Source organism: Portunus trituberculatus, chromosome 47 (assembly GCF_017591435.1).
Source record: "Portunus trituberculatus isolate SZX2019 chromosome 47, ASM1759143v1, whole genome shotgun sequence".
NCBI lineage: Eukaryota > Metazoa > Arthropoda > Malacostraca > Decapoda > Portunidae > Portunus > Portunus trituberculatus.
The window spans coordinates 20,772,254-20,794,753 of record NC_059301.1 but is presented as its reverse complement, the minus strand read 5'-3'; the positions used below and the strand labels follow the sequence as shown (position 1 = coordinate 20,794,753).

Here is a 22,500-nt window from a genome sequence, read left to right as displayed (position 1 = left end):
CTCTTATAACTCATGAATTGTGATCGGTAGGCTCGATGGATTTCCGGCACACCACAGTGAGCACCACCCAGGGACACTACGTATTTCTGCAGACATAATGCTGTAATAAATGTCGCACCGGCTGATTGGTGTCTTTACGGGACAAGACTATTTTAACCTCACTTATATAGAAGAATGAATAAATGATAGAATATATACTGTAGATAGAGAATATTCACAAAGGAGTTGATCTTTCTCGTCGTGTTAATCACTGATACGAGAAGGGAGAGTAGATAGAGACTACGCAACACTGATGGGAGAGGACAGGCTGAAGGAAAGGCATGGAGGGAAGTAAACTGATCCCTGCTGCTCATAACGAAGGGAGAAAAAAAAAACGAAAGCCAGGGAAAAAAAACATTAAAAGGGACGAATAGAAGAACAAGGAAAAGAACAAGAAAAAATATATATATCTAGCAGTCACATTGAAAACTCCAGGGAAAGTTTCAACACGCATTTTATCGCCGTCTACCATCACACGTCGAGAGAAAACGAGAAGCACCATTTTCCTCCTAGACTCTTGCAGCGGAGACATTTCTAAACTTTTATAGGGCAGTTATGGCCACTTGTAAGGGACATTATTATTATTATTATTATTATTATTATTATTATTATTAATGTTGTTATTATTATTAAAGTAGTAGTAGTAGTAGTAGTGCAGGATTTAGCATCGGCAGAAAGAGTTTAAACACACACACACACACACACACACACACACACACACACACACACACACACACACACACACACACACACACACACACGTAAAAGAACGAGGAGGAAAGAGAAAAAAAAAAAAACTGGCTCAAGTGGTGAACTTTAACGTAATGGAGTAGTTATGAGAGAGAGAGAGAGAGAGAGAGAGAGAGAGAGAGAGAGAGAGGAGGGGCACGTTTTTGGGGGAAGGGCAGTGAGAGGTATTAAAGGCCAGATTTCGTGACTATATTTAGCACCTGCGCACTTGAAACAATTGAAAGTCGAGCCTTGGCGTGCCAGTGGCGGAGCTGAGCAGGAGCAAAGTGGCGACACAAGAGGCCTGTTTCATTCTCTCTCTCTCTCTCTCTCTCTCTCTCTCTCTCTCTCTCTCTCTCTCTCTCTCTCTCTCTCTCTCTAGTTTTTGCCGTCTTCTTGGGGGTCGGTTCTTGACGGTCATCTCTCCCTCATCTGACGTCAGTTTAGTTAAGGGTATCACTGCTCCCCGATAGCCCGCTGCGGTGGGTGGCGCGGCGGCTAAGTGTCGAGAGGGTGTGTGGGTGTGTGTGTGTGGGCGGTGGGTGAGAGAGAGAGAGAGAGAGAGAGAGAGAGAGAGAGAGAGAGAGAGAGAGAGAGAGAGAGAGAGAGATCGGGGTAAGTGGTGTTGAAAAGTTGTGTTAAAGGAGTGTGTGTGTGTGTGTGTGTGTGTGTGTGTGTGTGTGTGGTTTTTATTCTCTCATGTTATTATTCTTTTTTTTTCTATGTTATGTGTTTTTTTCTTTTTTCCTTTGTGTATGTGTATGTAAGTAGTAGCTCGTGTATGTGTATGTTCATGTATGTTATGCGTATACTCTTATTCTTTTCCACTCTTCTCTCTCCTTCTCTTCTCTTCTCTCCTTTCCTCTTCTTAAATCGTTATCCTATCACCACTTACTTGACTTTTACCCGTATGTCTTGTGTATATCATTCTCTCCATCCATTACTTTCTCTTTCCCATCTCTCTTTCCTCATCTCTTCTCTCATTCCCTGTTGTTTAGTCGCATCTCTAACACCAGTGAACTTTTTAATATCTTTTTCGTGGCTTGTTACCCTTCGATAAACAGTGACCCCCTTCAGAAGCTGCTATCCTTGCCCTGTTTTATCCTTGTGAACATACTGCTGACTGCTGAGTGACGGACAAAATTACCGTTATCTTTTTCTGTGTGATTTGTATCTGACTTGGTATGTGTTTTGTTGTGCGGTAAGTCATTGCGGGAACGACTTCAAAATTAATGGTGCGCGTTGAGTTGCTTTTTGTTAATGATGAAGTGGTTTGTTTACGAAGAGATGCTTTGTGTTTACTAGTGGGTTTGTTTGAAGACTGTTTGCTTGCAGGCACACGCGACATCAATGTGTGTGTGTGTGTGTGTGTGTGTGTGTGTGTGTGTGTGTGTGTGTGTGTGTGTGGAAGGACATGTTACTGAATAATCACATATGACCTTTCACGTAACATATAATCCTCAGCTATTATATTCAGTAAATAATTCGTCTGGCAAACACAGATAACAGCGACGCCTAAACTGTTGTGGACGAGGCGCACCACAAGATAATGTTGGTGATGACAAAATATTATTACACTCGCAACATTTTATCCAAAACAAAACACCGACGAAAAAAAAAGAAAAAATAGAATAAACAATTTGAAGATGGATTTCTTTTACTTTTTTTATGTTCACTTTACTTTTTGGATTACATATTAATTCTGTGCGTTAAAAGACTTGTTTCGCGTTGTGTATAGTGTGTCAGTGAATATTTTAAAGTGTCACTACAGTGGTATAATCAACTGGCATAATTAATTACTAACTTATTATCTAACTTAACCTAACCTAACCAAACTTATGACAGTGGGGGCGAAGACTTGTCAACGTGCCACGCTTCTCTTCAATTACTTTAGCGTCTTCCTTCATTCTTAATGCCTCTGATATGCTGACAGTCTCCTCACAAAGCGTGGCAACTGAATCTTGGAAAGCCAGAGGATTTAACATCAAGTAAACACAAAGCACGTTGAAATTAGTGGCAAGCTGATTGACTCTAACCATGACTGCACTTAATCTATTCATTGTGGTCACTGTTTTGGCGATTTTATACAGCTTTAGAAACGTAATATGGGATTAGAATAGTGAAGACTCTGGCCGTTAATCTTTTTGACTTCCATAGACGTTTCGTAATGCAAACAAAATCGTCTAATCATACCCCAAAATCTAGGTAAAAATGCGTTTTAGTACTGAAGGGGTTAAGGTTCATGGCGCTCATTTTTCTAACAAGATCACACTAAGAAGATGCCTATATAGAAGTGCCATCGCGTGTAGCACAGATAGTGGACATTCCTGGGAAGTGTTCTGGTTTAGCTGCCAACAAGTGCATTATAGAACTACTGCTTACTTATCTTTTTCCTCTTCACTTTGTTTTCTTCATTCCTCGTACTGTCTTTTTTTTTTTTTCATAATTTTACTTCCATACACAGTCTTCTTCTTTGTCTTTTCATGGCTGTGCATTCTTTTGTTATCTCCCCGCTGGTTTCCTTTCACAACACACCTCGATGTGATACGAGATAATATATTCCCTGCATATTCTTTCATCCTCTCCTATCCTTGCCTTGTTTTCACAGCCCTCCTTCATCATAACATTCACTACTAACTATATACACTTCCTGCATCTTTCCGTCTTTCTTCATGCCTTTAAAAAAATTAGATCTTCTCTTTTCCTAATCCACAGTGTGCTCTTAAGGTTTATTACGTAACTCGCGAGGCGTCTTCCTTACTGCGTTCTTTCCCCATTGAATCTTTCCTACTTTATTTCCTCCTACTCTAGTGTCTTCTTCCTCCTACACTCACCTCCTACCATCACGCCTTCTCACCCCGGAAATCTCACTATGGTCTCCACAATGCCGTGTTATCACCCAGACAATATCCAGGCGCCGTGACGCATGCGCAGCGCTCCCCGGGGATTGTGTTAGGACTGCGGCATGACCCCCTGAGGCCCTCTGGCGGCGGTGCCCTGACTAATGACGTCACACGCAGGGGACACATTCATTGGCCGCTATGCTGGATGACGTCACCACTACAGGACATTCCAACTGTGTGTGTGTGTGTGTGTGTGTGTGTGTGTGTGTGTGTGTGTGTGTGTGTGTGTCATGACGGGACAATGCCCATGAACGCTAAGATTAGTTTGCATTCCCTTGTCTTGTTTGTTTACTTGATAGTTGTAAAGTTTTTTGTTTTTCTTCATTCGAGTTTGTCTCATGAGTAGATTGTGTGTGTGTGTGTGTGTGTGTGTGTGTGTGTGTGTGTGTGTATGTCATCCTATCGTTATAGGGATTTATGAAAGCATTATTGGGAGGCGGAGCAAGAAGAGGAAGAGGAGAAACGGGAAGAGATGGAGGAAAAAGAGGAAGAGGAGAAAGAGGAGACGGAGGAAGGTGAGAAAGAGGAAATGGAGGAGAAAAAGGAAAAGGTGGAGGAAGAAGAGAAAGAGGAGGCTGAGGAAAAGGAGAAAGAGGAGAGGCGGGGGAGAAAGAGGAAGAGGCGGAGTAAAAAAAAAAAAAAGGAAGAGGAGAAAGAGGAGGAGTCGGAAGACCGGAGAAAGAAGAGGTAGAGGAGAAAGAGGAGGAGGCTGAGGAAAAAGAGGAAGATGAGAAAGAGGTGAAGGCAGAGGATGAAGAAACTGAGGAGGTTGAGGAAGAACAAATGACAGGATGAGGCGAAGAAGAGAAAGAGGAGAACGGGGAGAAGACGGAGAGGAGAAAGAGGAAGAAGCGGAGAAGAAGAAGATGAGAAAAAGGAGAATGGTGAGGAAGAGGAGGCTGAGGAATTAAGGAAGGGCGTGAGTAATGGGTGGCGAGAGGCGCGGCCGATGCAGGATAAGATTCTTGATATTTGATTCTTTGACCCAGAGTTCAGTTTGTTTGTGTTACTGCGACCCTGTGTGTTGCTGTGGCTGTGTGTGTGTGTGTGTGTGTGTGTGTGTGTGTGCGTGTGCTGCTGTCCTGCATTAGTGCGTTGTTGCTATTGTCTTGTCTGCAGAGAGAGAGAGAGAGAGAGAGAGAGAGAGAGAGAGAGAGAGAGAGAGAGAGAGAGAGAGAGACCGGACATCCTCCCCGAACATATAATTATCACATATACACATCACTCCTTCCTCGCCTCAAACGCCCCGCTCTGGTCAGGTCACGAGAAGTCACGGAGAGGTTACAGCCGCAGCCAGACATTGAGGAAGGAAGCGCGCGTGACCTGCTGCCCTGGGTGGGTGCAGAGTGGGTGGACGTGGCAACAGTACTTCTTGTGACCCCGCCGCGTCCCTGTCACTGTGATCCCGTCCAAAAGTCGATTATAATGTCTTGTCTTTCACTGATCTGTACTATTTTTGTGATTAGCCCTTGTACTGTCATCTGGTATACCTTTCATTTTCTTTGTCTGTGTGTGTGTGTGTGTGTGTGTGTGTGTGTGTGTGTGTGTGTGAAATTATCGTTGAGGCACTGTTGATAATGCTGAGTTGATAAAATGTAGTAGTCTGGTTTGCACACACACACACACACACACACACACACACACCAGTATACGTGCACAGTTTATGAAGCTCGAGACTTATAAATGGCAATAATTATTCAAACTTTAAGGAAGAGAAGGTCAATCATTGGAAGGAATGTGGTCGAGACAAAACAGCGGATGAAGCAAATGCATTATGAAGCAAAAGCATTATGAAATAGAAGCACTTGAGTTCACTTTGATGAATAAACTTCTTTTTTTCTTCTTCTTCGTTTTGCTTCCTCTCGTGTTTTCTCACCAAATCTCAAATCACTTAACGCGTCTGCTTATGCATGAATGATTTTTTTTTAAGAATTGAATTTAGAAGATAATGCTAATAGGAAAAAAATAAATAAAAGTTTGATCATTACGAGCAAAGAATAGAAAGAAATAGTGAATGGAAAGAACAAGATAACGTTCATCAGTGATTTAGATAACAATTATAGTAAAAAAAATCATCACTACGAGCAAAGAATAGAAAAAAAAACTGTGAATTGAAAGTGTAAGTAAGTAAGTAAGTAAGTAAGGTATCGTTCGTCAGTATCTCACACTTTCATTGCCACTGCTAAAAAAAAAAAAAAGAGGTTTAAAAATATTGAATTTCTACTTTTCATTAACATTACCTAAAAAAAAAAAAAAACACGTCAAAATATAGAAAACTAAAAAATCACTAGAAAACAAAAATATAAACACAATTAAAAACATCAACAACAATAAAAACATCATAAACCTCTTGCCTTCCTCTTGCCTTCTAAAACCCAATTATAAAAAGGCAATAAGGATACAAAACCACAAAATATGATCACAAACCCAGCCATTTCATCGTCACTGCTTTAAAAACCGAAGCCAACATCAACACTTCATCAAGACAACATAGGCAGTACATTAGACAACATTTTTCGCATTTTTTTCCTTGACGGAGGAGGCGCAGAGGGTGAGGGAGGGAGGAGGAGGGAGGGAACAAAAGATAAAATGGGTGAGAGAGGGAGGAGTGGAGAAAGGGAGGGATGAGCAGTCTATTATTGAAGTCACGTGCCAAAGTGGAGGTGCAAACAGTGAAGCCAAACAGTGCAAACAGTGGAGCTAATACATACGTGGAGGAGGAGGAGGAGGAGGAGGAGGAGGAGGAGGAGGAAGTAGAAGGGAAGAGGTATGAATTGAGAAATGATAGACATTCTTAGACACACACACACACACACACACACACACACAGAGAGAGAGAGAGAGAGAGAGAGAGAGAAGTGATAAAAAGCTGAAACTGAAGTAGGAAAAGGAAATAAGGCAAGAATCAACAGAGAGAGAGAGAGAGAGAGAGAGAGAGAGAGATAGTTATCAATCAGTGGGGTGAATGAGCACGGTTAGCGAGGGAGGGAAGGGAGAATAGGAAGGAATGAGGAATGGGGGTTTGGAGGAGGAAAAGAAGGGAGAGGGAGGCTGAGAGAAGAAGTGGGGTAGGGGGAGACAGAGCCAGTACCTTTTGTTCAGGTCACGGAAGGTCAACACTTGAGAGAGAGAGAGAGAGAGAGAGAGAGAGAGAGAGAGAGAGAGAGAGAGAGAGAGGGTGTTGTCTGATATTCTTAGCATCAATATATCTTCATCATTACCACCACCACCACCACCACCACCACCACCACTACCCTTCCCTTCTTCCCTCCAGCGAAGAAACAAGCACGTCTGATTACCTTCACCGTGTACAAACAGTCTCGTAGGAGTTATTATCACCGCCAGACTGCCCGTGACGTCACATCCGGCTTGAGAGAGGGCGCGGCGGGTCAGTTGGCGTATCTGGTCACGAGGTCACGGGTCGAGGGATCAAGAGGCGAGCTATTTGCCTAAGATAGTGAGGGATGATGTGTGTAGGCCGCGCTAACTGCTGTCACTACTACTACTACTACTACTACTACTACTACTACTACTACTACTACTACTACTACTACTACTATCCGAAGATCGGAAATAATGAGCTCTGAGCTCGTTCCGTAGGGTAACGTCTGACTGTCTCGTCAGAGACTGCACCAGATCAAACAGTGAAACTACTGCTGCTGCTGCTGCTACTACTACTACTACTACTGCTGCTGCTGCCGCTTCTGCTAGTACTATTACTGCTACTACTACTACTACTACTACTACTACTACTACTACTACTACTACTACTGTTGGTGTTACTGCTACTACGACTATTACTACTGCCACTACTTCTAATACTCATGCCACGACTGCACTACTACTACTACTACTACTACTACTACTACTACTACTACTACTACTACTACTCAACAAAAACAACCACCATTACTACCACTGCTATCCTGACCACCAACAATACCACCACCACCACCACCACCACCACCACCTACCTACACACCTTCCCGTTCACCTCTCACTGCCTTCAATCACTTCCCCCTCATGGTACAGTAGTGCATACAAGCATTACTCCCCACCCCATCACCTCATCAGTCCCCACGCCCTTGACGCAGCCACGCTCCCGAGAACCACCCTAGCGCGCCTCCTTGCCCCGTGTAGCTCCCCTCCCTGACGCCTTTGGGTAGTTAGCCTGGAGGAGCTTCCCGCCGTGCTGAACAATACTACCCTCTTACCGATGCTCTTTAGTGCTCGGGAAGGCGTGTTAGTGCTGGCGGCAGGACTGACGGGGCGCTGTGTGGTCGAAGAGGCGGACGCGACGTTGCCTCAGTACCCCTCAGTTGGAAGCGGCTTGAGTGATGATGGCGGCTCACTAACCACCCCCGCGTCCCCCTCTCCCCATTATTTACAGTTTAGAGGCTTTGTGTATAACAAAAGCCGGGCAAAATAATCCCACGGCTGGCGGATGTGGTGGGATTACTTTGCGCATCAAGTGGGTTGGGTGCTGGAGGTGGTGATGGCTTGCTCCCTCGCCGCCCTCTCCCTGCCCCTCTCCCTTGACCCCGCGACCCCTCGGTAAACACAGACTGGCTGGCGGCCGCTCGTGACCCCTCGTTTTGAAGTGGCTGACTCAAGGTGTATTAATTACGGAGCCTGTTAAGGTTTATTTTGCTGTGAATTTAAAGTGGTTTTGTGGAGGGAGAGCAAGGGATCCTTCTGTTGCGGCTGATTGTGGGCAGGGGAGGGGCGCCGGCCTTGCTACGTAGGGAGGGGTGAAGGGGAGAAGAGGTGAAGGAGAGGAACATGAGGAAGAGGAGGAGGGCTGGCGAGATAAAAGAGCGATGAGGTGGAAATACAAACAAAGTGAAAATTAAGTATATCCACTAAATCTGAGCTCCTTCGTGGCATCTTTCTCCCTTGCAACCTCAATAAGAACTTCTACGTCTTTTTTTTGTGTGTTACAGGTCATTTCATTAATTGAACATACAGATAGTTCTTTTTTGTCATATTTTATTGTCCTGTTTCCATGTCATTTAACATAAGTTCTCTTTTCTTCCTCAGTTGGTGAAGTTGTTGCCTCCAGCAGGTGACAGCAGCCAGGCGGCGACGCAGGTGCACAATGTTGAAAGTGAGCCAATTACGAAGTGGTAGTAGTAGTAGTAGTTGTAGTAGTAGTAGTAGTAGTAGTAGTAGTAGTAGTAGTAGTAGTAATGATGATAGTAGTAGTAGTATTAAGAATAACATTATTAGAAGTACTCATATTAGTGGGAGGAACCGCAGTTTTGGTAGTAGTCGTAGTAATAACAATAGTAGTAGCAGTAGTAGTAGAAGTAGCAGCAGCAGTAGTAGTAGTAGTAGTAGTAGTAGTAGTAGTAGTAGTAGTAGTAGTAGTAGTAGTAGTAGTAGTAGTAGTAGTAGTAGTAGTAGTAGTAGTAGTAGGGGCAATAATTATAGTTTTTATAGTCTTTTTTGTGGGGATTGCATGATAAATAAACAAACACATTTTAACATTATAGCTTTTTTTTCTCTATTTTATGTGTGACATTGACAGAGTACCAGAGCAATGAACTTGATTTAATAACATGAAGCAAGAAGAAGAAACTAGAAAGAAAAACATTCATTTTAACTTTTATCCGTTGTGTGTGTGTGTGTGTGTGTGTGTGTGTGTGTGTGTGTGTGTGTGTGTGTGTGTGTGTGTGTGTGTTAGCATGGCGGGGCTGTACTAAACCAGACGTGGCTAGCTAAGTTGGTGCTTTGGCTGTTCGTGTACAATGGAAGAACAGTCAGCATCTGACCCGTTGGCCCTTACGAGACTGTTAGTGATAAGATGTATTAATTTAAAACTAAGAGACGTGGGATAATAAATAATGTTATATTGCACATCTGTTCCCTTTGCTCTATACGATAAGGAAGGAAAACCATTCATGTATGTGTGATTATCTGCATGAAGACTCGTATTTTCAATTTCTTTGGTCTTTCAGTACAACGAATCTCAGTACCCAATTTCTCATGAGTATTTCCATCCCCTGAATTCTTGTTAAATTATTACCACAATCATGAAAACTTCCTTGGAAAACCCTCTTAATTTTCACAAGAGTCTGTTAATAGTACTCGAGATAGAATACTGAAACGTTTCCAAATACTAGACTTGGGGAGTATGATGATGGAGGACCTGAGTGTGTTTGAGTTTGTATACCCATTCTCTCTCCTCCCAGCACTGCAGAACGTATTGCCAATGACCATAGATAGACTTACACCAATCACTGTACACCACATAACAGTACTAATAAAAACAACGTGTAGAGTTTTTATATGGCATATGTGGAAAACGGTACAAAAAAAAGAGTATATTTTGTCATTTCCATCCAGTACAGTGCTTTCAGGTAGCGGTGGAGCAAGGCAAGGTATCTCAGAGTGGTTAGTGATTAAAGAAAGGTGTGTCAGTTAGCGGTGGAACGGGTTAATGAAGTCACTCGATAAAATGACTTGCTTTGTTCCAGGAAGGATGTGGAGAGTTTATTCCAGTTCTAGTCCAGTGTGTGTGTGTGTGTGTGTGTGTGTGTGTGTGTGTGTGTGTGTGTGTGTGTGTGTGTGTGTGAAGGAGAATTTGTTATAGGAAGAGGTGTGATTTTTCCTTTAAGTGTCTGTCTATCTCGCGTCGGTCGGTGCAAAGTGATGAAAACACAAATATGCAAACCTGACATTCTTAAGTACAAGTGGATAAGAGTCTGTTTGCATGGTGCTTAGGTATTATTATTATTATTATTAGTAGTAGTAGTAGTAGTAGTAGTAGTAGTAGTAGTAGTAGTAGTAAGAGAGCTGGTGAAGATGATCAGGTAAGCGTGTGGAATTCCTGATCAGTGTATTTTTCATTGCCAGAGAGAGAGAGAGAGAGAGAGAGAGGCTTAGTATAGAGTAAAATGGATAAGAAGAGAGTGGATAGGGGGTGGGAGAAGCTAATGGGGACAACTAATGGGGCAATAAAGGCAGAGTTTCAGTGCGTGTTTGTGTGTGTTGAGACGCGTGTCCTGAAACAGAGACGTGCTAGGGTTGGAAAGGGGGTGGACGGTGTAGGTGGTGGACCATCCATACAACAACACTATAGATAAAAAAAAAAAAAAAAAAAAAACTTTCCTTTCTTCCTTACTCCACTGCCACCCACACGGACACTGCCCCTTGGCTCCTCTGTAGTAAAGTATGTACTGTTCCCTAAAGCAGTGGTGTTACAATGCTCAGTGTTCCAGAAAATAAATATGTGATAGTGATAGATAAATGAATAGATAAGTAGAATAGATAAACAAATAGTGTAGAATGAAAGCGATAAAAAGGAGAAGAAAATGATAATAGTACATGGCCGTTATCTTCGCTTGCCACATCCTCAGCTCTTGTCTTGTCTTCAGGCCTAGATATAAGACAGCTGATATCTCTCTCATACATTCATTTCTATTCAGTTTATTTACATGGTATTCAGTGGACCTTCTACCATCACTACTTTAGGGGAACTGCACTTCAAGTTTATCAGATACACTCCTGCTTATATCCCCCCATCGGAATAGATAACTAGATAAATAAAATACAAATAGAAATACATAACTTCATATTACCTTCACAAATAAAAGTTTCACCTGGTATTCTTGTTCTGGAAATCCTTGCATCCACTTGTTATGTTTGTCACATTGCTTCCATATATATTCTTTTGCCCTCCAGTATCTACGTGTGTGTGTGTGTGTGTGTGTGTGTGTGTGTGTGTGTGTGTGTGACTGTCAGTGGGGGGAAAAGGGAGTCAGGCGTCCACTTTCCCAAGCAGAAGTGTATCGATGTCTTTCAGCTGTGTTTGTTTGTGTCTCCTTCCATAACCCTCAGGAGAGAGAGAGAGAGAGAGAGAGAGAGAGAGAGAGAGAATAAAGTCCACACATGTATTATTATTATTCACTGTGTTATGTGGATATTTTCTGTAGAGTTGATACCAGTAAGTCTCATGTATTGGTGTAGCGTGTATGGTATTTATAGTTCCGTCGTGTTTGTAGCGATAAGAGCACCTTTTTTTTTTTTTTTTTTGTAACTATTGTAATGGTGAAGTATATGGTGAATGTTGTAAGGTATTCTGTTGTTTCTCATCTCTTTTTTTTTTTTCACTTTGTATTTTGTATTCTTGCATGTGTTTATTGATGTATGTATGTATAGTACGTAAGGTATATTTGCTGTATCTTTGTTTATTCACTTATTCATTTGCTTATGTGTGTATTTATTTACTTATCTATTCATTTATTTATTTATGTATTTATGTATTTCCTTCATCAATTCATTAACTTTAGCACTGAAATATTCCGCTCATCTGATTTGTAGTCTCTCTCTCTCTCTCTCTCTCTCTCTCTCTCTCTCTCTCTCTCTCTCTCTCTCTCGTCGTCGTCCCTAAGTAATATGTAGTGCTGAATGCATCGTGGCGGCACAGTCTCCCCTCGAGGACGCAGCTGAAGGAAAACGGGAAGTTGAGGTTACAAGTCACGTTTTCTCATATAACAAACTTAACCACCTGCTTCCCGTTTTCTTTGGCGTTCTTTTCATATTATTTAGATAAGGGTGAACTTCTTATTTACTGATCACTCGCCACGGTTGGTACTCCTGTGTTTGGTTACTCGCTTCTTTTAATACGTGGTTACTCACTCGCTTGGTTACTCGTGATTAAGGTTGCCACAATCATTCACTCCTACTCTTCATAATTGTTTTGTTCTGTCTTGCTTTTTTTTTTTTTTTTTTTTTTTTTTTCTTCCTCTATCTCCTTTTGTTGTTTCTTTTTGTGTCTCATCATATTGTTTTCAGTAAGTGTTTTTTTTTTTTTTTTGCTTTTTACATGTTTTTGGTCTTTTTTTTTTCGTTCGGTTGTCTTTCTTTTATTTTATTTCTTCAGTTAATGTTACAGTTTCTTTCGTGTCCTTGCCTTCTGCTTTTCTTTTCCTTGACTTTCTTATTCTCTTTTATTTCGAGTCATGGTCTCAGTTTTTTTTTTTTTTTTTTTTCCGTTCCGTTTCGTTTTATCGTTTCGTTTTCAGCAGTTAACCGTTACTCACTCCACATGTTAGCGCCGCACGCACACCACCTCGGCACTGCACACCACCACCAGGTCGCCGCCACGCACTCCATCTTCTTCGACGAAACTGGTTTTCACAATGATTTGCCAGATACATTTGGTTCTGAGATCATTGTGAAAGCTGATTTCGTATTTATTCGTCGAGATCGTCACCACCACTGCCATCACCATCACTATCAACCAACACAATCCCCCACCTATCAACTCCTTTCTCCCAACACCCATCACCCGCAGCGCTCCCCTCGCTTCCGCCCGCCTGTCACTCTTCCCTCCCTCCAGTTCAAGTGCTTGTTGGTTGGAAGCCTTGAAGGTTGAGAATAGTGTTTGTCAAGGAGCTGCCAGGCCTCAAGGGGGTCCAGGTTTTGGTGCGAGCGTTGGTGCAGACTTGAGGATTAGATAGTCAAATGAAAACTGTATTGATAAGCTGTGTTGTTGTAGATGATAAGGAAGACTATTAATTCTTTTACGACCTAAATGTATTATGAATTTAAAAGTGGAGTGTTTGTTTTCCTTGGGCCGTGGTCACCGAGGCTGCGTGCCCCGGGGGAGCTTTACACACTGTCATCTCGCCAAGTGGGTGGATATTAATGCACTTGGATGACTGACCTTGCTGTCAATACACACACACACACACACACACACACACACACACACACACACACACACATTCTCTTGCTCCTTTGTTCGTATCTAGCAAGGATTTATAGTTTTCATTTCCCTTAGTCAAGCAAGCATCCCGTGCCTTCATAATATGTTTTGACAACCACCACCACCACTACTACCACCACTACCACTACCACTACCACCACCACCACCACCACCACACCACCACCACCACCACCACCACCACCACTTTTACTGTCATCACTATCATCGTTATTTTCATTACCTCAAAATCTTAACCCTTTCTTTACCACGGCATCGAATTATTACATTCTAGATGTCGGAAGAGGATTTAGCCAGAGTTAGGAAGATACTTTTACTCATCAAGAGGTTATGAATCATGTAGTTAAGAATATAAGGACCCTAGGACATGTGGCAAGTCCTGTAGTTACTCATCCAACATCCAGTTCATCTCACTTATGACTAACTAACGGATCACAAGGAATTCTGTAAGTTTCGTGTATATAGTGGTGAGTTTATGTAATTGTCAGCACCCCTCTATCCCCCCTTACACCCTCTCCCAGCGACAGTAGTGGTGGTCCATCCCTGGGCAGAGGCGACACGGGGAGGAGATGAGGCGTGTGGTGAGGAACGAAGCTGTGAGTGACATGCAACACTGGAGCTGACAAGGAAAGAGGACGGCGACCCTGACCCAAAAGCCGAGTGGTACTGTAGACGGTACATCGCACATTGCTAATCCTGTTGTGATAGGGATAAATATTATGTTTGTAATAACAGAAGTACCTAATAGCTTACTAATAGACACTAAGCACTGGGGGCCTGGTGGAATATATTGGGGCATAGTGTCCTCGGTTACACTTATCTCCTAGTGTAGCTTTTTGTTGGGCTTAGATATAACGAATTAGATAATGTGGATATTTTGGTGACATGAGGCAGATTCTCGATGTATTGATATTACTAGGTTTGATTTTTAGTTCTTTGGTTGCAGGCACACCCAGCCTCTGCGTGGCCTTGTCTGGCCGGATCAGGGACACGAGATGCAGCACCACAAGGACACGACGGGAGGCCGCGGCCGTGGAGCGCCCGTGGAAGCTTGGTAAGGGTATGTGTGGCTCAAGAATATGCAATGAAGACTCCAATTCTGCAATCACCAAATAATCAAAACGAAACAAAAAATGTCCATTACAAGCATTTTAAAGCTTAAAGTCTCAATACTTCAAACTCGCATCAAAACTAAAGTACTGGTGACTTTTGGCTAACTCTATTAACCTTTTAGGAAACCGACAATCAAGTGGGCCTATTTTTTTCTTAATTTTTGCTGCCCTTGACTAGCTTCCCCTCTTTCATAAAAAAAGAAATCTAGAAGAGTGTCGAGGTTCAACCATTCGTTTCAGGGCATGGCTGGCTGGGGAGCTGGACGAGGCATTAGACTGTATGATGTGTGAGATGCTTACTTGCTTGGGTCTGTGTGCGCCTGCCTGTCTGTCTGTCCGTGTCTGTGTGTGTGTGTGTGTGTGTGTGTGTGTGTGTGTGTGTGTGTGTGTGAGGCGAAGACGTGCGTGGCTGCGAGGTGAAGGTTTGGACGGGAGGCAGAAGCGTGAATGTTCCTTAGGGTCAGTGGAGGTGTCGGGGTTGGCGGCGTGTGAGCAGTGAGGCGGGAGGAGTAAGTGCATGTGCCATTAAAACCTCATTGAAGGGGAAGGGGATGAGTGATTGAGGCAGAGAGAGAGAGAGAGAGAGAGACGTCCACACCCTGCCTCCTGCCTCCGCCTCCTCCTCTACGCGGCTTGTTTGTCTGCTTAGGGAAAGTCTCCAGAACCTAGGCTTGTTAGAAATTATACATACAGTGAGTTGATTGCTCGGTTTAAGAGGATGAGTTCAATTAAGGAGGAGTAGTCTGTTTGTCTGCTTTTTATCAGTAATCGTTTCTGCCTGCGTGCCTGTCTGTTTATCTGCAATCTCTCTCTCTCTCTCTCTCTCTCTCTCTCTCTCTCTCTCTCTCTCTCTCTCTCTCTCTCTCTCTCTCTCTCTCTCTCTCTGTTCCTGCGATTTCCCTCCCACTTGCTCTGTACTTAGGGCGTTTATTTACAGTAAAGGAGGAGGCACCACCACCACCACCACCACTACCACCTCTTTCCTGACCTCCTAATGTGGGGCAACCTTGAAACTCCCCTGAATGGAGACATATTGGCACCACAACCACCACCACCACCACCACCACCACCACCACCTGCATAAGTTATCATGACAAAATAAAGAAAATCAAGATTCCTTTGCCACCACCACCACCACCACCACCACTACAACCACCACCATTACCACTCAGCCTGCACCAGATGGCCCTCTTAAAAAGGTTACCACTCGTCTTGACCTTCGTCCCCTTGCCTCGTGACCTTGGCTGACCTTGCGGCGTCGCGGGGCCCTAAGGGAGGTTTAGAGCACCGCGTTAGAATGTGACCTTTTTGTACAGTGACGATAAAACAGTGCATTCCTTAGATTTAATGAACCTTTTTAATCTCTGTTTTCTTTCCATCTCTCTCTGTTTGTTCTCTGTCTTCTCTCTCTCTCTCTCTCTCTCTCTCCACAACTAAAGCAAAGCAACAATAACAACAACTACTACTACTACTGCTTTTTTTTTTTTTTTTTTTTTGCGTTGAGGTCTATAGCGCCTGTAGGCACACTTGAAGAGTGTATGGGAAGCGCTGTTCAGTTTCCGCCCATTAGTGGCGCAGGCAATTTTATTTATAGTGGTATCCATATTAGGGCCCACCTAGAACCTGGGTATCATGGTGACATGTAGATAACTTTAAACCACTCGACAAATGGCAAAGTGTTTAAGGCTGTGCGTAGTGGGATTCGAACCTACGCGTGGACGTCTGCCCGATCCCATGCTCACCACCTTATCCACTACGCCACTGCCACTACTACTACTACTACTACTACTACTACTACTACTACTACTACTACTACTACTACTACTACTACTACTACTACTACTACTACAGAATAACTCCCATGTTTATTGATGCGTCAATTGGGGCTCCACTACTTGGAGGTCATTAGCAACTCTCGCTAATGATTGTGGCATCCAACCATATCTATTACTCTATAATATAAACTACTACTACCTCTACTCTACTACTATGCCACTCTACTAGCCTCGCAGTACTACTACTACTGCAGGTACTACTACTACTACTACTACTACTACTACTACTACTACTACTACTACTACTACTACTACTTCACATTTCAATTAATTTCTCGTCAGGTGGGACAGCAATGAAGGAATTAACTATAACAGAACCACGAGTAAACAAACAACCACCAAACACAACAACAACAGTGTGACGTGGTGGTGGTGGTGGTGGTGGTGGTGGTGTTGGTGATTAAGGGTTAAGAATATACGAGCTAAGTTTCAAATAATAAGCCCCGGTGATGCTTGAGTGGCTGACTGGACGCCCATAATACATTTAGCTTCTGTGAGTCTCGAACTGGTCACCCGAAGTAACGCTGAACGGAGGTAAATTAACTTAATAGGATCGAGACTATTGTGACTGGCGCTTAATTCTGCTGGTGTTATGTTTTTTTTTGGGTATGTTTGGACGATTTTATTTATATTAAGAAAGGCCTATGGAGGTCAAAATGTGAATGGCCTGAGTCTTCACTGTTTTAATCCCCACATAAGTTTCTGAAGCTGTATAAAATCACCAGACAGTAAGTACAATGAATACGACAACGCGTCCTGGTGCTTCACTGTTTTAACCCACATCAGTACTGGGATGCATTTTACCTGAGTTTACCAGAGATTAGACGATTTTATTTACATTAGGAAGAGTCTATGGAGGTCAAAAGATTACTGGCCTGAGTCTTCACTGTTTTAATCCCCACATCAATTTCTGAAGCTGTATAAAATCACCAGATATAAGCACAATGAATATGAAAACGCGTCCTGGTACTGAAGGGGTTAATGCCGCTTAGAAACTTACATCTGTATTTTTAAGATGCTTTGGAATCTCACAGTGGTGATTCTCAGAGGGTAAAGTAATGGTAGTCGAGAATACGCTGCCGCTGTGTTGGATCCTGATGCGTAGTGCCGCTTAGAAACTTAAGTCCGTATTTTCAAGAGTTTTAGAATCTCATAATGACGATTCTCAGAGGCCACAGAGATGACTGGTTCGGTTTTCGGGTGTGTTTTTTGCTTTTGAGGATGTTGAGTTGCTTTAAGATGTTACAGGAGTCATACAAACATTCCTTATAAACTCGAATTTCCTGTATGTTATGTAATCAAGGTAATACATCAATATTTTTGAGAATGCAGACGATGTTACTTCTAATAAACAAGTAGAGTGTTTTACCGTTAGATGATTAAAGGTACAGGCGCTAAAAGGTTTGAACGATTTGATATCCCCTTTATTGTTAATGACATCTTTGGAAATTATTGTTATTACTTATTTTATCTAGGAGAGGCACCAGCCAAGGGCAACAAAATTATGATAAGAAAAGGTCCACTGAGATAACGGTCCCTGTGTCGAGTCTAAAGCTGTCCTCTTGAGTACCATGACGCGTTTCTGTATTCATTCTGTTTACTATTTGGTGATTTTCTACAGCTTCAGAAACTTGTGTGAGGGATTAAGATAGTGAAGACTGTGGCCATTAATTTTCTGACCTCCATAGACCCTTCCTAATGTCAATAAAATGGTCTAATCGTACACAAATCTCAAGGTAAAAATGCGTTCCAGTACTGAAGGGGTTAGAAATTAAAGGATAAGTGGCTTGAAACCTCCGCTGTAGACTTGCACCGAACTATTTCATTAAGCATGAGGAGCGGCCTAAGTGATGACAGAGTTAAATATGACCTCACTGGTGCAGCAGCAAAGCCTTATCGACAAACCAGTCAGCCAGTCAATCACTCCGTCAATCAACCACTCTCTTAGCGACGCGCGGATCGGGATGGAACCAGCAGGATACACGAAAGTCAAACGGAAAGTGGAAGGATTTGTCCCGCCCATTACGGAATAACAAAGAAAACGTAAAATTCATTGAGCTTTTATATCCTCTTTGGTGCTTTGTGGTTGAATATGTAGACGTATGGAAATGTTCGAGAAATAGACGCTGAACAAAAGTTGGGAGAAAGAAGAGGTAATAGAATACTAAGACTGAAGCAGGAGTATTGTATTCTCTCGCTTTTCCGCCACACGTCTTCAGGGCGAACATGGAAGACACACTCACGTAGTTTATATACATATTAACAACTATCTGCGTGTCTTTGTCCCGTTCTTGTTGTAGATATATAATTATTAAAGTTTTCCTTATCAAATTTATCAAAGTTATATTCCTTCATGTGTTTTGGCCCGATATACGAAATGGACATAAGAAACAGTGATGCTTGTCAAGTTAATGGCGATACTGCACACTGGAACGTTCATTATACAAGATTGCTGTGGCCGCTGTGCCGATAATGATAATCTTTCATCCTTCCACCTGCAAACCTTCATTTATCTCCGATCGCTGTAAGGTGTCACTCAGTCACAGACATTCAAGCTGTCCATCAGGCTCAGACCAACGCCCTATCCACGAGTCCCTGCTGCCTGCTTGCTTCACATGGCACTGTTAGAGAAGCTAGAAGACCCCCTACACGTGGCAGACCATTTTCCTGTATTGTGTCCCCTGTTTTTGTTCATTTATTTATTTGTTTTCTCTAAAAACTCCATGTTCATTTTTTACCAACAAAATAATAGCCGAGTTTATTTTTATTTACCGATCACCATGTTTGAGAGTCCTTTTCTTCAGGTATCCTTTTCATATTTAACTTTATCAAACTTCAACCTATTGCTCTATATGATCCTGACTACATATCGTAAGGATCTTGTCTGCATCGTCCTTATTGTAACGCTTATGCCACTTAAATACTTGTAGCAGATCCCCTCTTTAATTTCCTCAAGCCACTTACTGACTCTGCACTAACAACGAGTCTATTTCAGTCATCGCCACTCTATTGTAGACGGTGGAGACCAAGAGAGGTGAAGTGCGACATAGTAAACATAAGAGGGCAGTTGTGTACCATGTATAAGGGGGAAGAATGGGAGTAACTATTCACTCCCTGCCAGGAAATGCATGCCTAGCCCTACTCACTAAGGCCGCTGATACACTTGAAAGATACTACTAGCTCCCTCTCATACCACTTCACTTCCTTACAGACTGGCTGATAGACTGAGGCGATGTGTTGTTTGTTGTTTACACTTTATCTGAGTGTGACTATAGCTTGTTTTGCCAACTGACACATCGATCCTTAATCTCGAACCACTCCGAGACATTTATCTTTGTTATAAAACCACTGCTGAACATTATACTGCATGGCTACAAATCAACAAATGTGTAATAAGGATAAGATAGTGAAGAGAATACGTGTAAATACGAAGAACATTTTCCGAACTATGGTACTACAATGAAGGTATCTATTTATCCATTTTTTTATTATTTTTTTTTATTTATACCATGTGGGCTTTTCACGGGAATTTCTGGGCTAAAGGAGATACCTTTTGGGGTACCTCCTATCTCAAAGCCCACCCGCTAGGAGACCGTTTCTCCGAGTGAGGAAGCCCAACCTACACTCGGACCGTGGACAGGATTCGAACCCTTGTAATGGTAATAGCACTTTCCCCTTCATATAAATATCTTAGTTTCAGTTTTTTTTTTTTTATTCGTTTTATTCCCGTTTTCTGTAATCTCTTTTTCTTATTAACAGAACCAAAAGTAACAATGCAGACAGCGAAAGATTTGAGTTCCTCCATTATTCACTCCTGCTGTCTTAGATTATAGTCTCAACTCATGACGCACCATTTCCATTCACTTATTGTTGTAAAAGGGTAAAAATAATAATAATGATGAGAAGCGAACAATAATGGTAGGAAAAATTATTGAAAGAGTGAAAGAAGGCAACGAAAGTGATAGGAAACGTTAGCCAATAAATGTGCAAAGAATATAGTGATAAGGAAACACTAGGTAAAGAAAAAAAAAAAGTAATAATGAGAAGAGGAAACACAAGTCAAGGGATAAGAAAAGAGAAGAATAAAAGTGAGTTGATAGGAAGCCTTTGTCTAATGTTTAATGACTTTAACCCCTTCAGTAGGTACTGGAGGATATTTTCACCTTGAGATTTGTGTACGATTAGACCATTTTATTGACATTAGGAAGGGTCTATGGGAATCAGAACATTAATGGCCAGAGTCTTCACTATTTTAATCGCCTCACATAAGTTTCTGAAGTAAAAAAAAAATCACCAAATAGGAAGCATGAATATAGAAACGCGTCATGGTACTGAAGAGGTTAAAAAAATGATAATATACACAACACCGATGAAAGAACTGAAAAAAGATAGATAAGTAAATAAATAGATAAATAGAAAACGTTATTCTTAAGTTAGAAAAAATAATAATATTGATAGTAAGCCCCAGAAACATTCCCTGCAGGTCATGCAAAAAAACAACATACACAACACCGGTGAAAGGACTGCAAATAATCAGGTAAAGTAAATAGATAGAAATAATAGAAAGCGTTAATCTTAAGTTAGAAAAATAAAATAATGACAATAAACCCCAGAAACATTCCCTGCATCTTACCAGTCATGCGAAAAAAATAACACACACAACACTGGTGAAAGGACGTGCAAAAAAATAAATAAATGAAATAATAAATAGAAAAATAGAAATAAGAGAAAGCTTTAATCTTAAGTGAAATATAATAATAATAATAATGATAGTTGACTCCAGAAACATTCCCTGCAGCTTACTAGTCATGCGAAAGAATAAAATAAAGAAATAAATAAATAGAAACTACAAAAAGCGTAAATCATAAGGTAAAAAAAAAATAATAATAATAATAGTAATGATAATAGGCCCCAAAAACATTCCGTACAGCTTACCCATCATGCACTTCCCGTCTGGAGTATGGCACTGGGCTGGGGTGAAGTGGTGTGACTCGTCCCTCGTTTTGACACCCCGCCAGGCCGTCTTACAATGGGGTCGGGGCGGCAGGGTTGGCAGGGGAGGGATGGGCGGCCACTTGACCCCAGATGCCACCTGGGTCTGGCCCCTTAATTGCCCAGGGGTCAAAGGTCACGCCGCTCAGTCTTCCCTCCTGACACATTTACTGATTTTATTTATTTATTTTTTACTCCATCTCCATTTTAGGCTTTTGTTTGTATTCCCTTGCTTTATATTGAAGCTTATTTGTTTCCCTTGCCTCCCTTTCTCTCCTCTCACGTCCCCTCTCTCTCTCTCTCTCTCTCTCTCTCCCTCTCTCAGCTTCCTTCCTCCCGTTCCTCTCCCCGTCCCTCCTAGTCTCCCGAGGGCCTGGTCGCCTCAGTGTGAGATAAGAATGATGGAGAGTGAGGGAGAGGCGGTGGCAGGTTCTCTCTCTCTCTCTCTCTCTCTCTCTCTCTCTCTCTCTCTCTCTCTCTCTCTCTCTCTCTCTCTCTCTCTCTCTCTCTCTCTCTCAAGTTTCATTCAATAATAGTCTTCTGAAGTGCACGTTGATATTTTTGGTCTTCCAGTGAGTCTTTCTTTCAACCTGTTAAATATTGTCTTTCTCTTCTCTTCTCTTTATTTTTTCCCTGTCCATCTGTCCGTCTGTCTTTCACCTTTCCTTGTCCAACTGTTCACTTTTGTTTTCCCCATTGATAACATTTCTACCTGTCAATCCGTCTGAACTTTTTTTTTTTTTTTTTTGTCTTTTACGTTTCATGTGTCAGGTTTTTTTTTTTACCACCTTGGTCTGTGCGTGTGTCCGTCCGTCCATCTGTCTGCCACCCCCCTTCCATCGCTCCTATCCCCCCCCATACAGTGGCTAAGTGGAGTGCCTTGGGAGTGAGTGACCAGGGTGGGTGGATGGCACTGTGTGAGATGCCACGCCTCCACCTCCTCCACTCACCACACCTTCTTCTTCTTCTTCTTCTTCTTCTTCTTCTTCTTCTTCTCCTCTTCCTCCTCCTCCTCTTCTTCCTCCTCATCCTCGGCCCTTCCACTAGCCTCCGTTCCTTAACCCTTCTTCTTCTTCCTCTCTCCTCCTCCTCCTCCTTCTCCTCTCCTCCTCCTCCTCCTCCTCTTATCCACCTGTCTCTACACTCGCGAGGGACGT

At 42.3% G+C, this 22,500-nt stretch overlaps 1 long non-coding RNA gene across 1 annotated transcript in view; it reads left to right on the top strand.

Moving 5' to 3' along the window:
- Positions 1 to 9,281, top strand: part of LOC123520487 — a 31,318-nt gene extending 22,037 nt beyond the window's left edge. The window contains exon 3 of the long non-coding RNA XR_006679267.1: positions 8,712 to 9,281. This is a non-coding gene — a long non-coding RNA (uncharacterized LOC123520487). The remainder of the gene's footprint in view (positions 1 to 8,711) is intronic.
- Positions 9,282 to 22,500: the final 13,219 nt, after the last annotated feature.